This window comes from Symphalangus syndactylus, chromosome 18 (assembly GCF_028878055.3).
Source record: "Symphalangus syndactylus isolate Jambi chromosome 18, NHGRI_mSymSyn1-v2.1_pri, whole genome shotgun sequence".
NCBI classification, from domain to species: domain Eukaryota; kingdom Metazoa; phylum Chordata; class Mammalia; order Primates; family Hylobatidae; genus Symphalangus; species Symphalangus syndactylus.
In genome coordinates, this window is record NC_072440.2 from 107,677,067 (window position 1) to 107,700,793 (window position 23,727).

Here is a 23,727-nt window from a genome sequence, read left to right on the forward strand (position 1 = left end):
GGAGGCTGAGGCAGGAGAATGGCGTGAACCCGGGAGGCGGAGCTTGCAGTGAGCCAAGATCGCGCCACTGCACTCCAGCCTGGGGGACAAAGTGAGACTCCGTCTCAAGAAAAAAAAAAAAAAAAAGATTTGGACGGACTGTCTAGCAGGGTCTTGCCGGTTGACACTGGTTTGATACGGTTTTCTTGTTCTTGACTCTGGCCCTGGGAACCTTAAATGTTCCTCTCAGTCGTGAAGTTGTATAGGGAAGACTCACATTAACAAAACTCATAAAAGCCGCACATAGAATATTTGTTGATGTGTTTTAGTGAAATATAATTATCCAGCACAGCGGATTGTGTTTGTATCTCAGCACATTCTCTCTAGATAATAGCAAACAGCTAAAAAAATATTGAAATATATTCTGAGAATGAGATATGTACAAAGATGAAGCTGGAGGAAATAAAGGTCGCTGAGTTGCTTTCACCAAGTTAGAATAGCTTCACTTTTATTCTTATTTATGGAGTTCTAACAGTTTTGGAGAAACACTTCCAATATTGAGGCTGCATTTTTCTATTTTTAAGCCGATCACCCCTTTCCTTTGTTATCCATATTTTGTTACTGTTAGACAATAATCTCACACTGCTATTTTTTGCCTTGGCATTGGGAAACTACTTCTTGTTTCACCTTTTCCTTTTGGTAGGTATGTGATCTCCTCCCTGGATATGGATTTTACTTCTTCAATCTCAAGGTTCTCACAGTGCCTTGCTATTCATTCACAGCATAAATATCAATGACATCTATGCAATTATTGTTAAATCTATCTTCAGACTCTGCTTTTCCCCTTCAGTCTATCACCAGGCCCTCAAAGTGGCAGATTGAAGACTATTCTCATTCAATCCGCAGTCCAACTGACATATGAAGTCATTTCAAAGGCACTAAGATAGCTTCCCAAATGTACACAATTCTTCAAAATAGTGATTTATTATTTACATTGAAGGTACTCTAGGTTTTAGATTCTTCATGAGAAGTAACAGCAGCTTTTCATTGTATACTGGCTACCTAGACAATATACAGGATATAACAGATGCCTGAAAAGAACGCTCTCTGAATTATTTTTAAAATTCTCAGAGGAGGGGAGATAGTATTGAATTACAATGCCTTGCTAATTAACATAATTCATTCTTAATTAAACTTTTATTTTGAGAGCAGAAAGCTAAAGGAAAGAACGTGCCCTCTGGATTGTTGACGGAGTAGGTAGAAGCACTATTAGAGAAGAAGGACCACAAGAAGACACATTGCCAAACCAAAAACACATGCTTTTACTGCACAGTCTAGCTCAGACCCCTTCCCCCATCCACGGAATGTCATGTGCAGTAGAAATTTAAACCATGGGGATTTTCCAAGAATAAATTCCCTAAGGGAGATTGCAAGATGCTTTAATCCATATGTTGAAAACTCATGGGTTTTAATGTAATTGACACTTGGTGATTTCACCACGGCTTTCCCCTCTCCTGCATCAGTGAGTTATTGAAATTACATTTATAATAAAAAATGCAAGAAGTTATTCTTCCTACTTTTTCTTGCTTCAATTAATTCTATAGTTGAGCACATCAGCTACACAGGATTCCTAGTACATTAATCCGAAGAAAATCATTAGAATTCAGAGAGACTTATGATTCCATTTTTAGTTTTAGCAAAAATGACTGTGATAATCCCAACATAATTGATATATTTGGGACATTGCAAAATTCAATCTCAATAATGATACAGTACCATGGTTTTGGGATTCAATCCATTTAAACAGCTATTCTTCATGGGGGAAGGGGAGCCATTCAGTGACATGTAAGAAATTAATATCTATTTCTCCTTCCTTCCTTCCTTCCTTCCTCCTCCTCCTCCTTCTTCCTTTTCTTTTATTTCCTTCCTTCCTTTGGTCTTCTTCTTTTCTTTTCCTTCCTTCTTTCCTTCTTTCATTCTTTCCTTCTTTCCTTCCTTCCTTCCTTCTTTCCTTCCTTCCCTCCCTCCTTCCTTCTTTCCTTCCTTCCTTCCTTCCTAACTTCCTTCCCTCCTTCGTTCTTCTATACCCAAATTCTACCCATTTCTTGAGGCTAACTTAAAGTCCCAGCCTCTCTACTAAACCATCCTTGACTCTATCCACCCTCAACCACCCTTTTTCCTCTGAAGGAAAAGTTGACTCCAAGTTATGCAGCCTATTTTTTTTCCATGCTCTTTTGATTATCTTTTCCCTAAAATGGAGCTTCAGGTTTCCTCATGCCCCACCCACTATAGATGTCACTGTTTTCAGGTTGCCTGATATTAAAAAGAGATTCATTTCCCCTAATAGGAAAAATTCCTTTTAGACATGAAATGTGTAATAGTACATTAGTAGTCTTTGTAAGATGTGGCGATATCTCAGTTTTGTCATTTCAATCAGAGTAGCTATTAGTTGTTTGTTTAGTTATTTAAAATAATTGTAATGATTAAGGGTAACTTATAAAAACTAAGAAAATATCAGGCTGGGCACAGTGGCTCATGCCTTTAATCCCAGCACTTTGGGAGGCTGAGGTGAAAGGATATCTTGAGTCCAGGAGTTCGAGACCAGCCTGGGCAACATGGCAAGACCCGTCTCTACAAAAAATACAAAAATTAGCCAGGCGTGGTGGTGTGTACCTCTAGTCCCAGCTACTCTAGAGGCTGAGGTGGGAGGATTGCTTAGGCTCCAGAAGTCAAGGCTGCAGTGAGCCAAGATCGTGCCACTGCACTCCAGCCTAGATGACAAAGTGAGACCCTGCTACTAAAAAACAAAAAGAAAAAAAATCAAAGAGGTACAAAAATTATCCCTTGATATAGATAAAAGCCACTTAAAAGTCTTTCTTTGGAATTGTAGTCACTATTTATGTACAATTAAATCTAGAATAACAGCTCAAAAGCTAGACATCTACTGGATTACTTATTTTTCTTGAGTATATACTTAAAGTGGACATTACAAAGAGCAAAACTTCATACAATACCTGCCATTTTAGCACATAATATTTTGCAATTTAAATTTATCCCACCTTACACATCTTGCAAAAGCCCAAAGTTAAAGAAGTGTTAAGGATCAATTATTTTAGCTAAAGATTTACCAGCTGACTCCATTTGTTAATCTTTATGGAGATTAGTACAGAAAGTTATATAATTTGGTGAAATGAAAAGATCTATATGCAGTCTGCATAGCACATCTCTTGGATACATTGAAAAGTGGGGAAAGAATAAAAAGAATCCAAATTCTCAGCTGCTTCCATCTACCAGTCCATCTAAAGTCCTACACTCTCATACTGCCTAAGTTTTGTCCATAAATGAAAAACAATGAAGAAATATCTTAGAATACCCAAATAGTAGCTCTCAGAATCATATAGCACAAACATTTCTCCCCGTCAAGTCACAATGAATAAAATGAGTAAAAATAAATAAATAAATAAAAGCAAACAAAAGCAAACACATCTACCGCAGGTGTGACCTCTAGGCATAAACATGGCTGTGACACCTGCCATTTGATAGCCCCCTTACAACTAACCACATAGAGGATCTACAGGACTAATTCACGACCTAACCCCACCTCTCAAACGTGCTCTGCCATTTCTCAGCCTGTTCTCTATGCCATCTTGTCTACCATTTGCTCTGGAGTAATGATCTGGTTTTGGAACCTATAAACCCTATAAAAAGTCTTGTTGGGCATTCTAACATAATTCTGCAACTTATAGTATCACTTTGGACCCATTTAGAATTTGTCTGCTATGTACTTCTGTCTTTGTTGATAATCACTAATATTTAAAAGCACACTGATATTCATAAAAATATTGTATGATTGTGCCTGCTTAATATCACTACATGTAGTGATATTAATCAATGATTCAGGTCAATCAATGTTTTCATTTGTTGTATGAGTACATTAACATTATTACTGATTTCCACAAACTACAAATGTATCTCTTTGCTATGCTGCATCAGTTGTGTCTATGATTATGAAGATAATACTCCTCTAACATTAAGCAGAAAGGAATGGAAACATTGTTGCCTACGAGACATCAAATAATTCACATTGACATATTAAAATAATAAATATTTTGGCCATTTGAGAATGTACTGACTATACTGAAATCATGTAGGTTGTTTGCAGATGGATTATTCATTCTTAGGACAGCCCTGGCTCACCTTCTGCCAGCCTTTTTTCAGCCCTTTTTCCCTAGATTAAAGGTGATTAGGGTGTAACATGTGTTCCTCAAAATATTTACAATTGCATGTTCTTTATCACTATAAAGATAAAATGGCTCTATTATATGAAAATTTAATATTCTTTCCATCAGAGAAAATTCGATTATATGCCTTGCAAATACACATACACACGTACATAAATATGTACACACACAAATACAAACACATACATATGTACATACACATACATATATACATACATACATACACAAAAATAGTCTTACACTTTTAGGACAAAAGATTTTTCCTTCTAATACAGGATAACACTAAAAACTTCCTTATAGTAAAAAAAAATGTCTGCATTGACAAACTTAATCTCTTTTTCTCTAGGAGAACCTCAGGCCTATAGACGTACATGTATTTTCTTGGAGTGGGAAGAGAGTGGATCATGAGAGCTGTGCTAACAGTGATAAAGGAGAAGTCCATGAACTTAAATCAACAATATTTGTTTAATGTCTACTACATAGCAGGAACTTCCAGATGCTGTGGAATACAAAGTTAAACAAAATATATTTCAACTGGTGCTTAGCTACCATCATTATAATAATTATTACTTAGTGGTGCTTAGCCAATCCCATCCAACAGGCAGAAATCTCTTTTATCGCATACCTAATAAAGCCTCTTCAATCTACAAATGAAAATGAGTCAGATAGTGATAGTTGTTTGAAAATTTTATAATTATTATTACTTGCTAAAATCTTCATATTTTATACCATAATATCATTAGCAATTATTTCATTTTCTAGAATAAAATGGATACATCTACTTAGTTTTCAAAGCTAAAGATCCTTACAAGTGGCAAGCTTTCTTTCTAATGCAATGTTCTACGTCATTCTCCCTATTCATTACTAAGTGCATAATTTTGTTACCTGTTTAATATATACATGGCCCAAACTAAACAAAATGGAGAGAGAGTTTTTGGAGTAGTCACTATGGTGTTTGATTAGATTCTCTTATTCAACCTATATGATGCCTGTAATGACTTATAGATGAATCAGCACATATTCAGAGAGCTCAGAAAGTAATCACTCCAATGTTACAAAGCTAATACATGAAGATGTGAGAATTTGAGCCCAGGATTATCTCACTCTAGATCCTATGTTCTTTTCACCTCACCCTGCCATTATGTAACCAATGCGATGGCAGATGAATCATGGCCAACGTAGTCTGAACACTGTGGCTGGCTGGGCTACAGATGGAGCTGCTGTGGCCAACACAGAGCTGAGGGCAAACAAGACGGGAACCGCTTGCACGTGATGTGGCATCTAGCAGATTCCTGGTACTTAAGAGTTCATGTTCTCCTCCTGGCGGAAGGTTCCTCAGAATATATTTCAAAAGTAAAGAGAGTTAAAAAAACTAAAATGTGTTTTTAAGTAGTTCATTTTCCTTAATCTTGACATCTAATTTGGTAATACTCCACTTAACTAAAAAACATGCCAGCACTGTATTAATTATTCAGCCCTTCCCAGGCTTCTGCAAGCTTTAATTAGTGAAAGACATTTTCAGGACAAGTTATAATTTGCATGTCAACAAATTTGTTTGTAAATTACACAGTAAAGGTAAAATTTGGTAGTATGTCAACTTCCTTAACTGGGATCGATGACACAGCTAGGTTTGCTACAGCTTGTATCTGCATCTGCAGCCCTGAAACTCAGTGAACATTCTGTTCCTTTTAATTTCCTTACCCTAGACCTGTGATTACAATTTAATTTAATTTTTGTTGTTCTGTAAGTCCCTATTTGTTATAATAGCACCTCAATTCCAAAGTCAAAGTAAAATCTGTCCATAAATTAAACAAAATTGCATTTGTGATCTTAGATATTTCCACAAAAATAAATGGTTTTGACTTAGCCTAAAAGAGTACTGCCCAACCAGTAAGTAAAAAAATATAACATCAGATTCATTAACGGATTTTGAAAGTCAGACTTATTTCGAGAAGAAAAAGTAAGAAGACTTGACTTCAGTAAGGCCTGATGCCATGATGCCACTTGGTCACGTGGTCAAGGGACCAAGATTATACGGTGTCAGGATTATTATTATTAGTAGTAGTATTTCCTTATTTTAACATAAATGCATTTTCTACAATGTACTCTGACTTTCTTACACTAAATAAATATAAATCAATTTATATCAATTTGTTACAGCATTATATTTGGCTTACAAATCCTTCTTGCTCTCAAACATTGGCAAGTGTTCATTTTACAGATATCAAATTTTGCTTTAAAATCATTTCCTCAAAAAATTATACCAGAAGGTGATCTTAGAAATGTCAACTAATCCCAAAGCTAGACCCATTAGATAGCAGCTCCTATCGCCCCAGTGATTTCTCCCATCCAGAAAATCTGTGTCTGGATGAACAACTGATATGTGGAGAAATGATGGCAAAGACCTCACTAATAAATATATAAAAGTCCTGATTTCCTTCACAGTTTATTAATATTTTTGAGGTTGGAGAAAGACTTCAGACAGTCAGAGGCCATGAGATTAGATCCAAATCAGCAGACGTATTGAGAGGACCTGGAGGAGACCACCAGCGTCTGGGTGGAAGAGCCCTGGGGTGGAAATATACTGCTTTCTATGCTCAGCACTGCAAGCAATTCATCAAAAAGGCAGCTCCTCCATGTTTCAATGTGAGCTGTTTCTCTCCACAGGAACCTGACATGGGACTTTTGGTTCAGAGAAGAAGACAACCCTAGAGATAAATTTCAGACATGAAGATCTGTTTCAACTTGCTTCCTCCATTGGATAACTATGTTGCTGTCAGTGTTTCAAATATACATGCCTGATTCTTCATCTCCTTTTCTTTAAAGACTTATGCAAGTGTATCTCTGGTGAGTAGACCCCCAGCCAGTCATTTTGATCAGAAACAAACTAGCAAACAAAGAACATTGCTGCCTTTTCACTTGCATTTGCATCATTGCACAAACTGTTCCTCCTGACTGATGTGACGTATTTACTTGTCTGTTTAACCTTCTATTTATGAAAAATTTCTACTTTTTGTAGATAAAAGATTAAACATACAGGCATACCTCAGAGATATTGTTGGTTTGGTTCTAGACTACAGCAATAAAGTGAACATCGCAACAGAGCAAGTCAAGAATTTGTTGGTTTCCCAGTGCCTCCAAAAGGCATGTTTACACTATGCTGAAATTTATTAAATATGCAGTAGCTTTATGTCTCAAGTTTATATATCTTAATTTTAAAATACTCATTGCTAAAAAATGTTTCAGCAACTAATAACCATTTCACTGGTGGAGGGTCTTACACTGATGTTGCTGGCTGCTGACGGATCAGGGTGGTGGTTGCTGAAGGTCGGGGTGGCTGTGGGAATTTCTGAAAATAAGACAACAATAAAGTTTCCCACATTGATTGACTCTTCCTTTCGCAAATCATTTCTCTATAGCATCTAATGCTATTTGATAGCAGTTTACCCAAAATAGAACTTTTTTAATTGCAGTCAATTCTTTCAAACTCTGATACTGCTTTATCAACTAAGTTTATGTAATATTCTAAATTCTTTGCTATAATTTCAACAATGTTCATAGCATCTTCACCAGGAGTGGGTTCCATCTCAATAAAACATTTTCTTTGCTCATCTGTAAGAAGCAAGTCCTCATCCGTTCAAGTTTTATCATGAGATTACAGCAATTCAGTCCCATCTTCAGGCTCCATTTCTATTTCTACTTCTCTTGCCACTTCTACCACGTTTGCAGTTATTTTCTCCACTGAAGTCTTGAAACACTCAAGTACTCATGAGAGGTGGAATCGACTTCTTCCAAACGCCTGTTAATGTTGATATTTTGACTTCCTCTCATGAATCCTGAAAGTTCCTGATGGAATCTAAAAGGATAAATCCTTTCCAGAAGGTTTTTCAGTATACTTTGCCCAGATTCATCTGAGGATTCACTATCTACAGCACTTGTGGGCTACAAAATGTATTTCTTAAGTGAAAAGGATTGAAAGTCAAAATTACTTGTTGATTCCTGGACTTCAGAATAAATGTTGTATCAGCAGTGGTGAAAACATCAATCTCCTCATACATTTCCTTCAGAGCTCTTGGGTGACCAGGCACATTGTCAATAAGCTGTAATATTTTGAAAAGCACCTTTTTTTCCTGAGCAGTAGTTCTCAATAGTGAGCTTAAAATATTCAGTAAACCATGCTGTAAACAGTTGCTGTCATCCAGGCTTTGTGGTTTCATTTATAGAGCACATGTCAAGTAGAGCTAGCATTAGGGTCTTAGAATTTTCAGAATTGTAAGTGAACAATGAGTTCAACTTAAAGTCATCAGTTGCATTAACCACTAACAAGAGAATCAGCCTGTCCTTTGAAGATTTGGAGCAAGACATTGACTTCCTTAAACTGCCTGAACCAACCTCTGCTAGCTTCAAACTGTTATTTTCCATCTTTCTCACCTCTCTTAGTCTTCATAGAAGAGAGTTATGGCCTTACTCTGGATCAGGCTGTAGCTTAAGAAAATGGTGTGGCTGGTTCAATCGTCTACACAGACCACCAAAATTTTCTTCATATAAGCAATAGGTCTTTTTCAGTTTCTTATTATTTGTGTTTTTACTGGAGTAGTACTTTTAATTTTCTTACAGAACCTCTCATTTGCATTCACAACTGAGCTATTTGGTGCAAGAGGCCTATCTCAGCTTTTGGCATGCCTTTCTTAAAATACTTAATCATTTCTAGCTTTTGGTTTAAAGTGAGGAATGAGACACAAAACTCTTCATTTCACGTGAACACTTAGAGGCCATTGTAGTGTTATTAATTAGCTTAATTTCAATATTGTTTTATCTAAGGTTATAGGAAGGCCCAAGGAGAGTAAGAAAAATGGAAGAGGAGCAAGGTGATGGAGCACTCATAACACACACATTTATTGATTAAGTTTTCCATTGTATTTGGGCACAATTCATGGTGCCCCAAGACCATTACAGTAGTATCATCAAAGATCGATTATCATAGATCACCATAACAGATATAGTAATAGTCTGTTTCATAATAGTAATGAAAAAGTTTGAAATATTATGAAGATATCACAGTGTGACACAGAGACAGAAAGTGAGCACATACTATTGAAAAATGGGACTGGTACACTTGTTCAACACAGAGTTGCTGCAAACCTTCAGTGAGAAGCACGTTGGAACTAAGTGTAGTCAAATGAGGTAGGTCTGTACCTTCCTGGGAAATTCCTTCTCAATTTACTGAAGTGAGATTGGTTCAATTCCTCGTTACTGACATAGGACCATGCATACTCACTATCAAAGAACATAGTATGCCACATCGGGAATGCCAGTTTACAGTTTACAGTACTGAGAACTTCTCCCTTTAAAATGTAAAAAAGCAAAACCAAAAACTTTTGTGAGGTGGGACTTCCAGTGTGGCAATATAAGTAATAAAACTGGACATTATTGCCAACAATCAACCCATCAGGACTTTGGAAATTGACCAAAGCAAACGTTGAACTAAGAAGTGGTCGTTTATTGTAAAGAAACAACTGGATTTTGGGTAAGAAGAGTGGGAGCCTGTGGCATCCTTACTTGGGGCTTCGCCCTTCCCCCACCACAGCTGAGTCACAGTGATAGTTCTACCAGAGGAGAAAAAAACTGAAAGTCTTTGCCAGAGGAGCCTGACCTGATATGAAGTAGAACAACGTAAGACGCCATGCTCAAGCAGCACTATCAGTAACAAGAGCAACATTGATGATGAATCTACAGAAGAAAAGAGACTCAGCAAGGATGAAGATGTGGCATGGATTCAGGCAAACAGAATGGCAGAACCCTCAGGCATCTATCAGGGACATCCAAGAAATTAGACAGATATGGGGTCCTTGGTGAGCTTCCATATGTCTATGAGACTTCAGAGAGGCCAAGATCTTCACACATTCCTCACTTTGGCCTGTGACTATCTGTAGAAGACATATGAGCATGCACAACAAAATTAAAGAAGGAAGAGACTCAAAACCTACTGAACCATTGAAAGTGTCCCCTGACCCACACAGATCCACTGTCACACAATGGAAGACTTATTGTTTTGAGGTGTTAGACCACAACCCTTGATTAATAACTGGCTCGCCAATATGCTATTCAGACACAAAGATGACCCTAGGAAGCCAGACAAAAAAATAACAGTAATAATTATACATACACACAGAGTCATATGCCACTTAGTGTTTCGGCCAACACAGACAGCATATATAATAGTGGTCCCATATGATTACAGTATCATGTTTTTGCTATGTTTTGTTCTATGTTCATATATATTCAAATACACAAATATTTACCACTGTGTTACAATTGCCAACAGTTGTCAGTACAGTCCCATGCTATACAAGTTTGTAGCCCAGGAACAATAGCCTACACCATATAGCCTAGGTGTGTAGATGCTATACCATCTAGGTGTGTGTAAGCACACTCTATGATGTTCACACAATGTGGAAATTTCCTAACAATGCATTTCTCAGAATGCATTCCCATTGTTAAGTGATACAAGACTACACACACACACACACACACACACACACACACACACTTTCAACTGAGCAGAAACATCAGCAGCCACATGCCATGGGGAAGAGAATCTATAGATTTAGTACACACAAGTCATTATAGAAACAAAAGATGAATTCAAAAACTCAACAACAATCCTTGAGGGACAAAAGATCTGAATCCACAACGTAGAATTATTTTATGAAAAGGTTCAGGTTCCAATGAAAAATTATTAGACAAGGAAAGAAACAGTAAAGTTTTTCCTACTATTAAAAAAAAAAGCAAATCAAAACCATGTAACAAAAACTGTCACAGAGATGGCATAAATATTGGGCTTAGGAAAAAAAAATCTAAGCAAGCTACTTTAAATATATTGGGGAAAAAAACTAAACAAAATCATTTTTAGGAATTAAAGAAAACATGATGAAAATAGCTCAATAACTAGAGCATTAGTTACTGTGATAATTATTTTTTAAATGACCTGGTAAAAATTTCAGATTTGAAAACTACAATAACTAAAACTTTAAGAAAAAATTTTTATCGTGAATTAATACCCGATTCTATGTGACACACACACACACACGAATCCGTAAACTAAAGTGTAAACTATACCAATATTTTACAAACCCGCTCAGAAAATAGCAAATAGTGTCCACTATTCATATGATTCCATAAAGCCAACATTAACTTGAAACCAAATCCAGACAGAGACATTGCACACACACATAATTAAACTATAATTTAATACCTCTCGTTAACATAGACACAAAATCCTAATAAACATTAGCAAACCTAGTCCACCAGTATATAAAATAACAAGACAAAGTAAATTTATTCTCCAAAAGAAGGTTGGGTATAACATTTAAAAATAAAAATATATAACATTATATTAATATAATAGAAAAAATAGATATAGGAAAAGCATTTGGAAAACTTTAACCCATATTTATAATAAACATTTTCAAGAAACTAAGAAAAGAAAGGAATTATCTCAATTTCATATAAAGCATCTGTGAAAACACTGTGCTTCACATTATATTTAATTGGGAAAGACTGAATGTCCACTACCTCACACAATTAGGAATCAGGCAGAGATGTCCACTCTCATGACCTCTGTTCAACATTTTACAGAAGATTCTACTCAGTGGAACAAGAAAAAGAAAGACAGAGAAGGAGAGAGAGAAGGAAGGAAGGAAGGAAGGAAGGAAGGAAGGAAGGAAGGAAGGAAGGAAGGAAGGAAGGGGGAGGGAGAGAGGGAGGAAGGGAGGGAGGAGGAAAGGAGAAAGGAAGGAGGAAGGATAAAGAGAGAGAGAGAGAGAAAGGGAAGGGATTAAAGACATCCAGATTGGAGAAAACCAAGTATATAACATGTTTTATTTACAGATGACATGATCTTTTAGATAGAAAAATTTAAGTAATCCATTTTAAAAAAATGCTAGCACTGGCTGGGCACGGTGGCTCACGCTTGTAATCCTAGCACTTTGGGAGGCCGAGGCTGGCGGATCACGAGGTCAGGAGATCGAGACCACAGTGAAACCCCGTCTCTACTAAAAATACAAAAATTAGCCGGGCATGGTGGCGGGCGCCTGTAGTCCCAGCTACTCGGAGAGGCTGAGGCAGGAGAATGGCATGAACCCGGGAGGCGGAGCTTGCAGTGAGCCTAGATTGCGCCACTGCACTCCAGCCTGGGTGACAGAGCGAGACTCCGTCTCAGAAAAAAAAAAAAAAAAAAAAAAAAAAATGCTAGCACTAATGAGTTAAAACATGGTCACAAGATATATTACTTTACAAAAATTAATGAATTTTTCAATATATAAACAACTACTAATTCAAACAAAATTAAAAACATCATTCACAGATAATTCACAGAATTATCAAATAATATGCTTAGATATAAATTTAATATTCAAAATTACAGGACTTGCTTACTGAAAATTACAAAACATTGCTGAGAAAAATTGAAGAAAATCTGAATAAATGGGTGGATATTCTAAGCTAAGGATTAGAATATTCAATGAGGTTAAGATAGCAATTTTCCTCAAGTTTATCTGTAGACTTTACATAATTCCTATCAAACCCCAGCAGGCTGTTTTATAGAAATTGACAAGCTTATGCTAAAATATACAGTGAATGTCAAAAAACACAGAATCAGCAAAACAATTTAGAAAAGGAGGTTGTAGGAGATACAATAAACAATTTTAAAAGTTACTGTAAAAGATATAAAGTAATTAAGATAATGTGGTACTTGCATGAGGATAAACATATGAATTAACAAAACATAACTGAGAATTCAGAAATAAACTTGCATTATGGCTGACCAATTTTCAGCAAAAAGCTCAATACATTTTAATTGACAAAGGATAGTCTCTTCAATAAATAATCCTGAAACAATTTGATATCCAAGTACAAAGGACAGATTTCGATTCTCACCTCATGCCACAAACAAAACATTCCTTCAAGATAGATTCTAGACCTAAATATAAGAGCTAAGCTATAAAATTTCTGGAAGCAAATGAAGGAGAAAGTTTTCATTTACCTTGAGTTATATAGAGAGCTATCAGTGATTATACCAATAACACAATCCAAAAAAAGACAAAATTAGTACATTCAACTCCATCAAAATTAAAAACATCTGACTTAAAAAACACCATTAAGGAAGTAAAAGGTCAAGCCACATAAAACATTTTAAACTCATATATCTGATGGAAGCAAATATTTTCTAATTATATGTCTGAGCACTGAATAACTTGTCTCCAGGATATATAAAGAAGACTTTCCACTCAATATAAAGAAAAGAAATAACCCAATTCAACTGTAGGCAAAATGTTTGCATAGGCGTTTTACAAAGTAAGATATATGGACAGCTAATACGCACATGAAATGTTCAGCATTATTAGTCCCTAAGGAAATGCTGGAAGGAAAAAAGGAAGGAAGGAAGGAAGGAAGGAAGGAAGGAAGGAAGGAAGGAAGGAAGGAAAGAAGGAAGGAAGGAAGGAAGGAAGGAAGGAAGGAAGGAAGAAGGAAAGGAGGGAAGGAGAGAGGGGAGGGAGGGAGGGAGAGAGGAGGAGTGGGAGGAGGGGAGAAGAAGACACAAAATAAAAAGAAAACGCCTTGACAAAACTGAAGAATTTGGAACCCTCATATTGCTTGTAGGAATGTAAAATGATGCAGCCATTTTGGAAATAAAGCTGTCCCCCAGGAAGAGGGATTGGTTTTAGGGCCTCCATGGATACCAAAATTTGCTTATGCTCAGGCCCCTGATAAAAAAAAATGGCATGATCTTTGCATATAACCCTACAAATATTAGGTTGGTACAAAAGTAATTGCGCTTTTTGCCATTAAAAGTTGCAAAATATGTATTTTATATCATCTCTAGATATACTTTATATCCTATACTTTAAATCATCTCTAGATTACTTATAATACGTAATACAACATAAAGGCTATGGAAATAGTTCTTATACTATATTTTTAAATGTGTATTACTTTTACTGGTGTATTGTTACTTTCCATAGACAAGAATTTTTTTTGTTTTTTTTCAAATATTTTTGATCCCAGGTTGGTTCAATCTGCAGATACAAAACCTGCAGACACAAAAGTCAACTATAGTTTGTCAGTTCCATTAAAACGTTACAAAGTTAAACATAAGCTCACCAGTGACCCATGAATTCTACTCCTAATTATCCAGTCGAGATAAATAAAAACATATGTCTACACAATCATGAGCACATGTATGTTCAAAGTAGCATTCTCATAATAGCCAAAATATAGATACACTCCAAATGTCCATCAATTGGTGAAGGAATAAATAAGACTTTGTATTGCTCTTCAGTGGAAGCGCAATTCTTTGTTCAAGATGCCAAGAACCTGGACACCCTCTACCAGTAACACAAGCAGACACTAATGGCCAGATTTATTTAGTTATTTATCCAAAACTGTGGAGGGGGAAGGACAGCAGTGGGATGGCTTGGTGGTAGGAGCACCTGGCATTTCCCTCACATTTGAAAAGAGCAACAGCTGTGCATTGGATGCAAGGTAGGGGAGCGGGGTGGTGGGGGAGCCAAGTGGTGGGGGAACGGGGAGGTGGGGGAGTGGAGAAGTGGGGGAGGGGGAGGGGGAGTAGGGTGGTGGTGAGATAAGGAGGTAGGGGAACAATGGGGAGGTGGGGAGGTGGGGGAACAATGGGGAAGAGGGGAGGTGGGGGAGCGGGGGGCGGGGACAGGAGTGGGGACCCGTGGAGTGGGGACCCGTGGAGTGGGGAGGTGGAGGAGCGGGGAGGTGGGGAAGGCCCTGATGTGGCTGCAACTGACAGGAAGCGTTTTGAGCTGCACTTTGGGACACATTACTAGAGTCCTGAAAATGAACATGGGCTGTCCATGAGTGAGTGAGGTTGTACTGAAGTTCTAAACTGTGGAATACAAAGCTAAGGAAAGAAAAATGTATTTTGTGCTATCAGACCCTCCGGATTAGACAAAGGAAAATCAAGATGTGTTCACCCAAAGAATAAGCCAGAGAAGCTGTCTGATGTGTGGCTTTCATAGCATGGTTCAATCTGAATGAGTTAAAGCCAGGCTTTCAAAACGGTTCTATCAGCAGACCTTTCTGTAGTCCTGCTCTTGAAGTGGATGGATTTTCTGTCCATAAACCACAGGGGCCTCCAGGAAGCCTGGTTAAAGACGACGCATCCTCAGAGTGGCCAGCCCATGTGGGGCCTTCTGTTGTATTTCTAGAGTTGACACTGGGACTTTGCAGCCCTTCTCCAAGAATCAGGCTTTCCAAAGCTGCTCTAACCGCTTGGTCTCTCTCCTATCGTGAATATCTTCAAGGGATATTCAAAACTGCAAGGACGAAGTGTAAAAACTTTTCTGTTTATGTGCAACCCATCTAAGTTGCACTAAGTTGCACCCTGGAGCAATATGCTATTAAAGAGAGAGGCATTGTTGCTTTTCATTATCACAACTTAGAGGGCAGACAGTGAAGCAGTTAATTTGTTAACTTTCTCCGTTGCCTGTCTTTCAGCCCACATCACATCTGCCTTCACTGGGAACCCGAGTGCAGTTTCTCTCTCTGACCACGCTCCCTTTCTGGTTCTGTGTTTCCTCTGGACCTTTCTATCCCTTTGTTCTCCTCGGCAAGGGCAGAGCTCCATCCTTATTCAGGCACTGCTCGTTCTTTTAGGCAATGAGGGCTTTCCTCCTGGCTTTATCCTGGAGGAGACTGTTCCTATGGACATTCTTGGTCTCTCCTAGGAAGGTTTAGATTTATGTTGAGTGGAAAATCTAAAATGCAATCAAGCTTTTAAAATGTGTATATTACTCTTAGCTTTAAATTATCTATATGCTATCATGTTAATATTTCTTCTCCCCTTCTCCTCTATTATCATAAAACTTCTCCTCATCAAGATGTAAAATGATGAAGATACAAAGACATTTTTGCCCACATACTCATTTCGTAAATATTTACTGAGGCCTTGCTGTGCCAAACACTTCGCTAAGACTAGGGGTTCACAGGTGTTCAGAGTAGAATCTTTTCCCTCAAAACCTTACATTTGTTTGGCCTAGAGGGGGCGGGGGTGGGAGCTGTCAAGAAAACAATGAAATATAATGTAATGTGATATGAGTTATGATAGAACCAAACAGTGCACTGTGAGAACGTCCAATGCAGACTGATTTGTTTGGCTTGTTTTGGAAAACCAGAAAGGGCTTGCTGGTCAGCTTCAGATTCATTCCTTCATTTATGAAACATCTACTGAGCCTACATTGTGATTAACACAACCTGACCCTGGAAATACAAATATGAATAAATATAGGCTCTGTCTTAGAAAATTTCAGAATCTAATTGGGGAAGTAGATGAGAGAAAAAAAATTACATATGCCAATGTCTTATGTGCAACTTACTATAATTCTATGTTTCCAGGAAAATACAGAAACCATGGAGAAGCTTTAATGCTAAAGGATACAATAACTATATTTTCATTGAGATGGCTCTTTGGAAAATGACTTTTGCAGAGTTGAAGAATAAACCTTAAAAATTTCATCTATAAGCACCACCTATCTCAAGTTCATTGAGAGGCTAGAATAGGCTGATGTATGTAAAACAGTAATAAGCTTGTTATTAATATGAAACATAGTTTTATTAATATTATTTAGATATAGCATTTTATTCAAGTAATCTGGTCATTAATTCAAAACAATTTAGAACACATAATTTGGATAGAATTCAATTTTCATATAAAATACACTAAGGAGGTAATCGATTCTTAAGTTCAGAATCAAATACAATATGGACTTTCCTTCATAAATTTATTCAGATAATAAAACCGTCCAATGCTACAATCACTATCAGTTGGACTGACCTCAGATTATTAAAAGTTTGTAAAATACCCTAGATCAAAGTTGATACAAAGATTACTTTATGTCTTGATGAATATTAGTCTAATGAAAAGTGAACTGCTCTGCGCAGAAGAGACTGTGTGTTCATTTCAATGGTAATTAGTAATTAGAGCTTTAGAAAGTTATGAAACCTTTATCATTTCAGAATCATCATGACTGTTGTTTTTTGTCCAAGCTTTTAAAGCATTTTAAGGGGCTGATACAGGCCTGATATTGTGGTTGCTGTTTTTAAAGATGGTCATAATGATTAGTCTTTGAAGACCAGGTAGAACTGAATTCAATTCCCCACTCTGAAGCAATAGCCATTTTTTCTTAAGACATTACTGATGTGACATAAATGCTCCAACAGCCCTTGGGTTGTTTGTTGAGCTATCCAGATGTCTGAAGTTCCAATTTAAAGAATAATTATAGATATTTATAGACCTCATATATCAAAATGCTGTTAGAAAAAATATAATTTTAAATAATTAATACATTCTGTTCCTCAGTCTGGTTATGTGGATTTTACTTCTAAGACTTCATTTTTGCCTATATTTATATCACCATTTCTTTATCAGAACTGGTAAAAGTTGATGACTCTTTTAAAACTTTGTTTGTTGGTATTTTTGTACAGCCCTGGAAAGAACTGAGGAAACTCAGTTATTGAATTCATCTAAAAAGCTTATCTAAGGCTATCTTATCTCACTTACTTATATCTGTAAGTAAAATAATATACTCATATTTTCTGTTTTTCTTTAATTTCCAGACTTAAACTTGTGTATCTTCTCCCTAGAGATGAAAAATGTGTTGTAACATACTACCACTAATAACGCTTATGATTTTAAAGAAATACAATAGTTTCAAATTAAAAAGAGAGAGAGAGCAGGAAGAACTCCATGGCCTCACTTTTTCTAAAGTAGAAAATGTTCTTATTTTATGAATTCATATAACTCCATATATTGATAGATATTTGCCCACTATCAATCATCATGAATATGCAAAGTGCACATTACTTTCTCATATTTTCTTTTTATCACTGTGTTTTCACTTTAGTAATATTTTTGTTAGTTGAAATTTACTAAGCTTTTTTAAGTTCAACTTAATATATGTTTCTCTCAGAAATTATGACTGTTAACAAAATTATAAAATTTACTAGAAGGCATAATTTGATACAATATGTTTCAGCAGTATAACAGAATTATATTAGAATTTGGCAAGTTTCCCCAAACTGAATATATTTAAACAGGAGTTGGTTTAATTGAGTCAAGGCGGTGAAAGACTTTTACAATAAAAACTACAAATATTGATAAAATAACTTTAAAAAGACCTAAGTAAATGAAAGGAAATACTATGTTCATGATTGGAAAATTTAACATTGCTATGATGGCAAGACTCTTCAAACTGATCTACAGATTCAGTATACTCTGTATCAAAATCCCAATGGCCTTTTTTTGAAGAAATGGAAAAACTTATCTAAACATTCCTATGGAATTACAAGGGGCCCTGAATAGCCAAAACATGGTGAAAAATAATAATGGTTAGATGACTCACAATACACTGTTGTTTCAAAAGTTTTACAAATATACAATAATCAAAATGGTATGGTACTGCTGTAAAGATACACATACAGATGAATGGAATAAAATTGAAAGTCCAGAAATAAACTCAGACACCTATGGTCAATTGATTTTCAACAAGAATGCTGAGACCATCCAATGGGGAGAGAACAAATGGATATCCTTTCTCAAATCACTTATAAAAGTTAACTCAAAAAGGATCAACAGCCTAAATATAAAAGCCCAAAGTATAAAACTCTCAGAACAAATCAAAGGCAAATTATTGTGACCTTGTATTTGGCAACAGTTCCTTAAATATGACATCAAGAACCAAAGTAACAGAAACAAAAGTTGGCAAGTTGCACACCACCAAATTTTTTTAAAACCTGTCTGTTAAAGAACACTATCACAAGATTGAAAAGAAAACCCGCAAAATGAGATAAAATATTTGCAAATCTTGTAACTGATAAGGTCTAGTATTTAGAATTTTAAAAGAAATATTACAATTCAATAACAAGAAGACAAAATTATCAATTAAAAATGGGAAAAAGACTTGAACAAAGAGTTGCTGAAGGAAGACACACAAATGCCCAACAATCACATAGAAAGATGCTCAATATCATTAGTCTCTAGGGAAATGGAAATCAAAACCACAATGAGTAACCTCATGACACCTACTACGAAGGACAACATAAAACATAATTTAAAATATCAAGCATTGGTAAGTGTGATGGCTTGAGTGTGTTCCCCAGAATCATGTGTTGGACTTTTTGCCCCAGTGTGGCAGTGTTGGGGAAGTGGTACCTTTAAGAGATGATTAGGTCATTTAAAGAAACTAATGCTGCTCTTGGGGAACTGGGTTATTTCTTGCAGAAGTGAGTGGCTTATTATGTTGGGACTGGATTAGTTACTGCAAGATTGAGTTGTTATAAAGTGAGGCCACTTCTTTTTTGCCTTTTTTTGCATACGCCTGCTTTCCTCTATGTTTTTCTGCCATAGTACTACCCTCATCAGATGCAGCCATCTGATCTTGGACTTTCCAGCTCTAGAACGATGAGCTTAATAATTATCTTTCCTTTGTGAATTATACAGTCACAGATTTCTGTTATAGCAACAGAAAAGGGACTAAGACAACAAGGATGAAGATAAATTGGAAGGCTTATGGATTGCTTTTTAGAATGTAACGTGATGCAGCACTGTGTAACACAGTTTGTTGGCTTGTCAATAAACTAAGCAGAGTTACCATATGACCAAGCGATTCTGCTCCTTGGCATATACCCTCCAAAACTGAAACCCTGTATTCAAACAAAAATGTGTACATGAATGTTCACAGCAGGTCTATTCATAATACCGTAAAGGAGAAATAGCCTGAATGTTCATCAACAGATCAACAAGCAAACATAATCTGGTATATCCACACAATAAAATAGTTTTGAGCTATAAACAGGACTGAAAAGCTAATATATGCTACAACATGGATGAGCTTTGAAAATATTTTGCCAAATAAAAATAGACACAAAAGGACCAAAATTAGATTACTCCACTTATATAGAATCAACAAATTTATAAAGATAAAAAGTGGATTAGTGGTTGCCTCAGAAATGGGAGGAAGAAGGAATTAAGACTATTTCATTTGTAAGGCATTCCATTTGGGGAATGCCTTATAACTTTGTTATATCACCATTTGGGGTTATAAAAATGTTTTCAAACTAGATAGTTATATGGTTGCACAACTTAGTAAATGTATAAAATTCCAATAAATGGTATTCTTTAGTATAGTTACAATGGTAAGTTTTATGTTACCTGCGTTTTGCCACAATAAATATACTTTGAGTAAAAAAAAAGAAGAGAACCAAAAACATTTATTGAGCAATCTGCAATCATATAGGAAGATCCTGTTAACCTGATGAGACAGAATTGTGTAAAATTCAGTCCTTGTACTTTCAAGTACATATACCATATGTACTGTGTAAACAAAGCACCTGAACAACTACTATACAATATTTTACAGTTGACTATAGGTGATGATTAAAATGCCATAGAAACACTGAGAAAATAATATTTGATCCTTCCTGCATGGAGGGAGGTATTGACTTGGGAAAACAACAAAGAGCATAATTTTGTTATAATAATGAATAATACATGCCATTCGTTCTCTTAGAAAGTAGGGGAAGGATAGTCTACGGAAGGGGAACAAAGAAAAAAACAACAACAAACATGTGCACAGGTACATACATGAAGCAAAAATGTATATTCAGTCAATTTAATAAAGTTGATTTTGTAATAAAAGCTAATAATTTTTTAAATGTTAAATTATTTAATGTTCTTCACAGCTCAAAGCAGCACAATTATCATTGCTTTTATTTTATAAAAGTTGAAACTATGGATGAAAAGAGATTAGTGTTTTTCTCCAAAACAGAAAGCTGGTAAGTGATGAAGCTGAAACTAACCAAGTCCAAAAAAATGTCAGAGTCTGTTCTTTTAGCCTTTTAGCCATTATTTTCACTGTGTTTTGAAGCAGTTAGAATTAAGAATTGCGACACAAGAAAGGACTGGATGAAGAAGGTCTTTCATAATATGCTGTTATTTGGATTTTATTTTCTAGGAAATGAAAGCAATTGCACAGTTTTATGCATGGGAGTAATTGCATCTGAAGTTAGAAGTATTATTCTGGCAACGATGTGGAGAAGATGAACTAATATATACTCAGAGGTTTTACACTGATCACCTGCCTGGGATGCCTTGGAGTTGTGAGAAGTAACAAAAGAGAAATGCAAATGAGGGAAAGGGAATTAACATCTGAACAGACATGTTGTCCTTGCACTTTATATTCAGCATGTTATTAATTCCAGTACTGATGCAGTGGGCTTAAGATTACATTTTCCATTTTATCACAAAGAACCAAAGGCTTACGGATTTTAAATGACCTGTGTATGTCACATAGCTGGAAGGTCATGGATTTGGGACCAAATCTATGTCCTTTTACAGCCAAAGTTTATTTCACTATTGTCTCAGTATGTCTGGGCTGCTTTAACAAAAAGAAATTTATTACTCACAATTCCAGAATCTGACAAGTCCCAGATCAAGGCACCAGTGTCTGATGAGGGCCTGTTCCTCATAGATTGCACCTTCTATGTGTCCCCACAAAGCAAAAAGAAGAAAACAGGCTCCCTCAAGCCTTTACCTTAAGGATACTAATTCCATTCATGAGGACAGAGACCTTATGAGCTACACACCTCCTAAAAACTCTACCTTTTAATATCACCACAGTGGGAATTAGTTTCGACATGAATTTCGGAGGAGCACAAACATTTAAAACATTGCAACTATGTCATGACATCTAAACAATTTTCTAATCTTAAAAAAGGTGCTAAACCTTGCAAAACTAGTGAGAAGAATGCAAAAACGCTGCATGTGTGTGTTTAACAAACTTTAACGAGTATTCCATTATAGAAATACCCTCCAGGTTGACAGCAATAAGAACTTTCTTCTATTGCCCTCTTTTGACTTGATTTAGTCCAGTTGGCTTTATCATTTTAGTGTCTCTGCTGCTGTAACTGTGAAGTGGCTGCTCTGTTTTCACACTTATCCATGCAAGCTTTCCCTGGTCTTTTTAGCTCAAGTGAAAAATCATTCATTTCTTTTTCTACTAAACCACCAACTAAAATGTATTCTATTTATTAAAAAATTTTATCATCATAAGAAAAAAGTGAAGTTGAGTCATCAATAAATGCATACTTATTATTTCCATCCTTTAGCCAGATGGAAAAAGGAAAATTAATGTTTACCACTCTCAAATTAGTGACTAATATAGGCTGAAGACAAACAGGCATACAATAAAAAACACCATATTCCAAAAGGGAAGTTAGCAAGTGGAATATCTCATATATATATATATATACACATATACTATTTAAAAATATATGTATATAAATAACACATTATATATGTATTTAAATAACACATTCATTTACCATTTTAAGGGTAAGAATATTAAGTAGGAAATAATACATTTTGACTGGAAAAAGAAAAACATGATGAATACTTAAAACTAGTAATGAAGCATCTCTACAGATTCCTGGGTTAACCTCCAGGTATCCTGACTTAGTAGGTTTAGGATTATACCTGGGGATCTGCATCTTTAGTAAGGTCCTAAGTGATTCTTGTTCACCAAATATGTTGAAAACCACTGACCTACTTAGTGTAATAACCTGAAAAACAGAACATTTGGAGTGCTTCATAATGTGATCTGTCTCTTCTTAGATCACTGCCATTTGGATCTCTAGTTATGATTGTTTGAAAATGGTGCTAATATGCACTTAGGTACAGATGTAATGTTCATGAAAATGAACAAGTACTTGAGGGTATTTGAAAAATATAATCTTGGGGCTTACAGAAAGATGGAAAGGTAAATAGGTTGCAGTATCACAAGTGAAATCAGCTGTAGATAATAGCTTTCTCCATCTGTGGATAATAGCACAAAATAGACTTGAAAAGAATCAAAGAAAATAGAGATGGAATACATATTCATTTTAAAATGTAGCTGGATGCTTTATTCAACATTAGCATTGTTTTTTTCATCTTTCAAAAGGTAAAATGAACCTGAGTGAAAAAATATTTTAGGCCAATTTAATATAAAATTCGTTGAAACAGGATTGGGAAGATACAGGTTAGAATCTCAAATAAACAGTGAATTTATCCTATTACTTGTAGTCCATAGATCCTCTTCATTGATCATGCATCTGCTGGTTTATATGTAACATATTCTTCACCACCTCAAGCCGTCTAATATCCATGGATGGGTTTACATCCTCAGGAGTCCTTTCCCTTCTTGGGTACTTTTGTAGAAGATACAGTTTGAGGCTACTAAAGAATCATACTCTTGCAAAGGCCTCACTAAAGCCTGCACAGAATAATTAATCTTAGTAGTGGGTTGTCATTAAAGAGGCTAATTCTGACATAGGAAAGAGATCTGAGGAGCTACTCAAGAGATGAAAGCAAAACTGGTAGAATTACAGAAACATTTTTCTGGGAAGGGTTTTGATGTTGTTTTATCTTGAATATCTTTTAGCT

General features: G+C 35.9%; 1 long non-coding RNA gene across 1 annotated transcript in view; it reads right to left on the minus strand.

The window, feature by feature from the left end:
• Positions 1-7,486: 7,486 nt before the first annotated feature.
• Positions 7,487-23,727, minus strand: part of LOC129468315 (uncharacterized) — a 281,703-nt gene continuing 265,462 nt past the window's right edge. Inside the window, exon 4 of the long non-coding RNA XR_008652600.2 lies at positions 7,487-7,569. This is a non-coding gene — a long non-coding RNA (uncharacterized lncRNA). The remainder of the gene's footprint in view (positions 7,570-23,727) is intronic.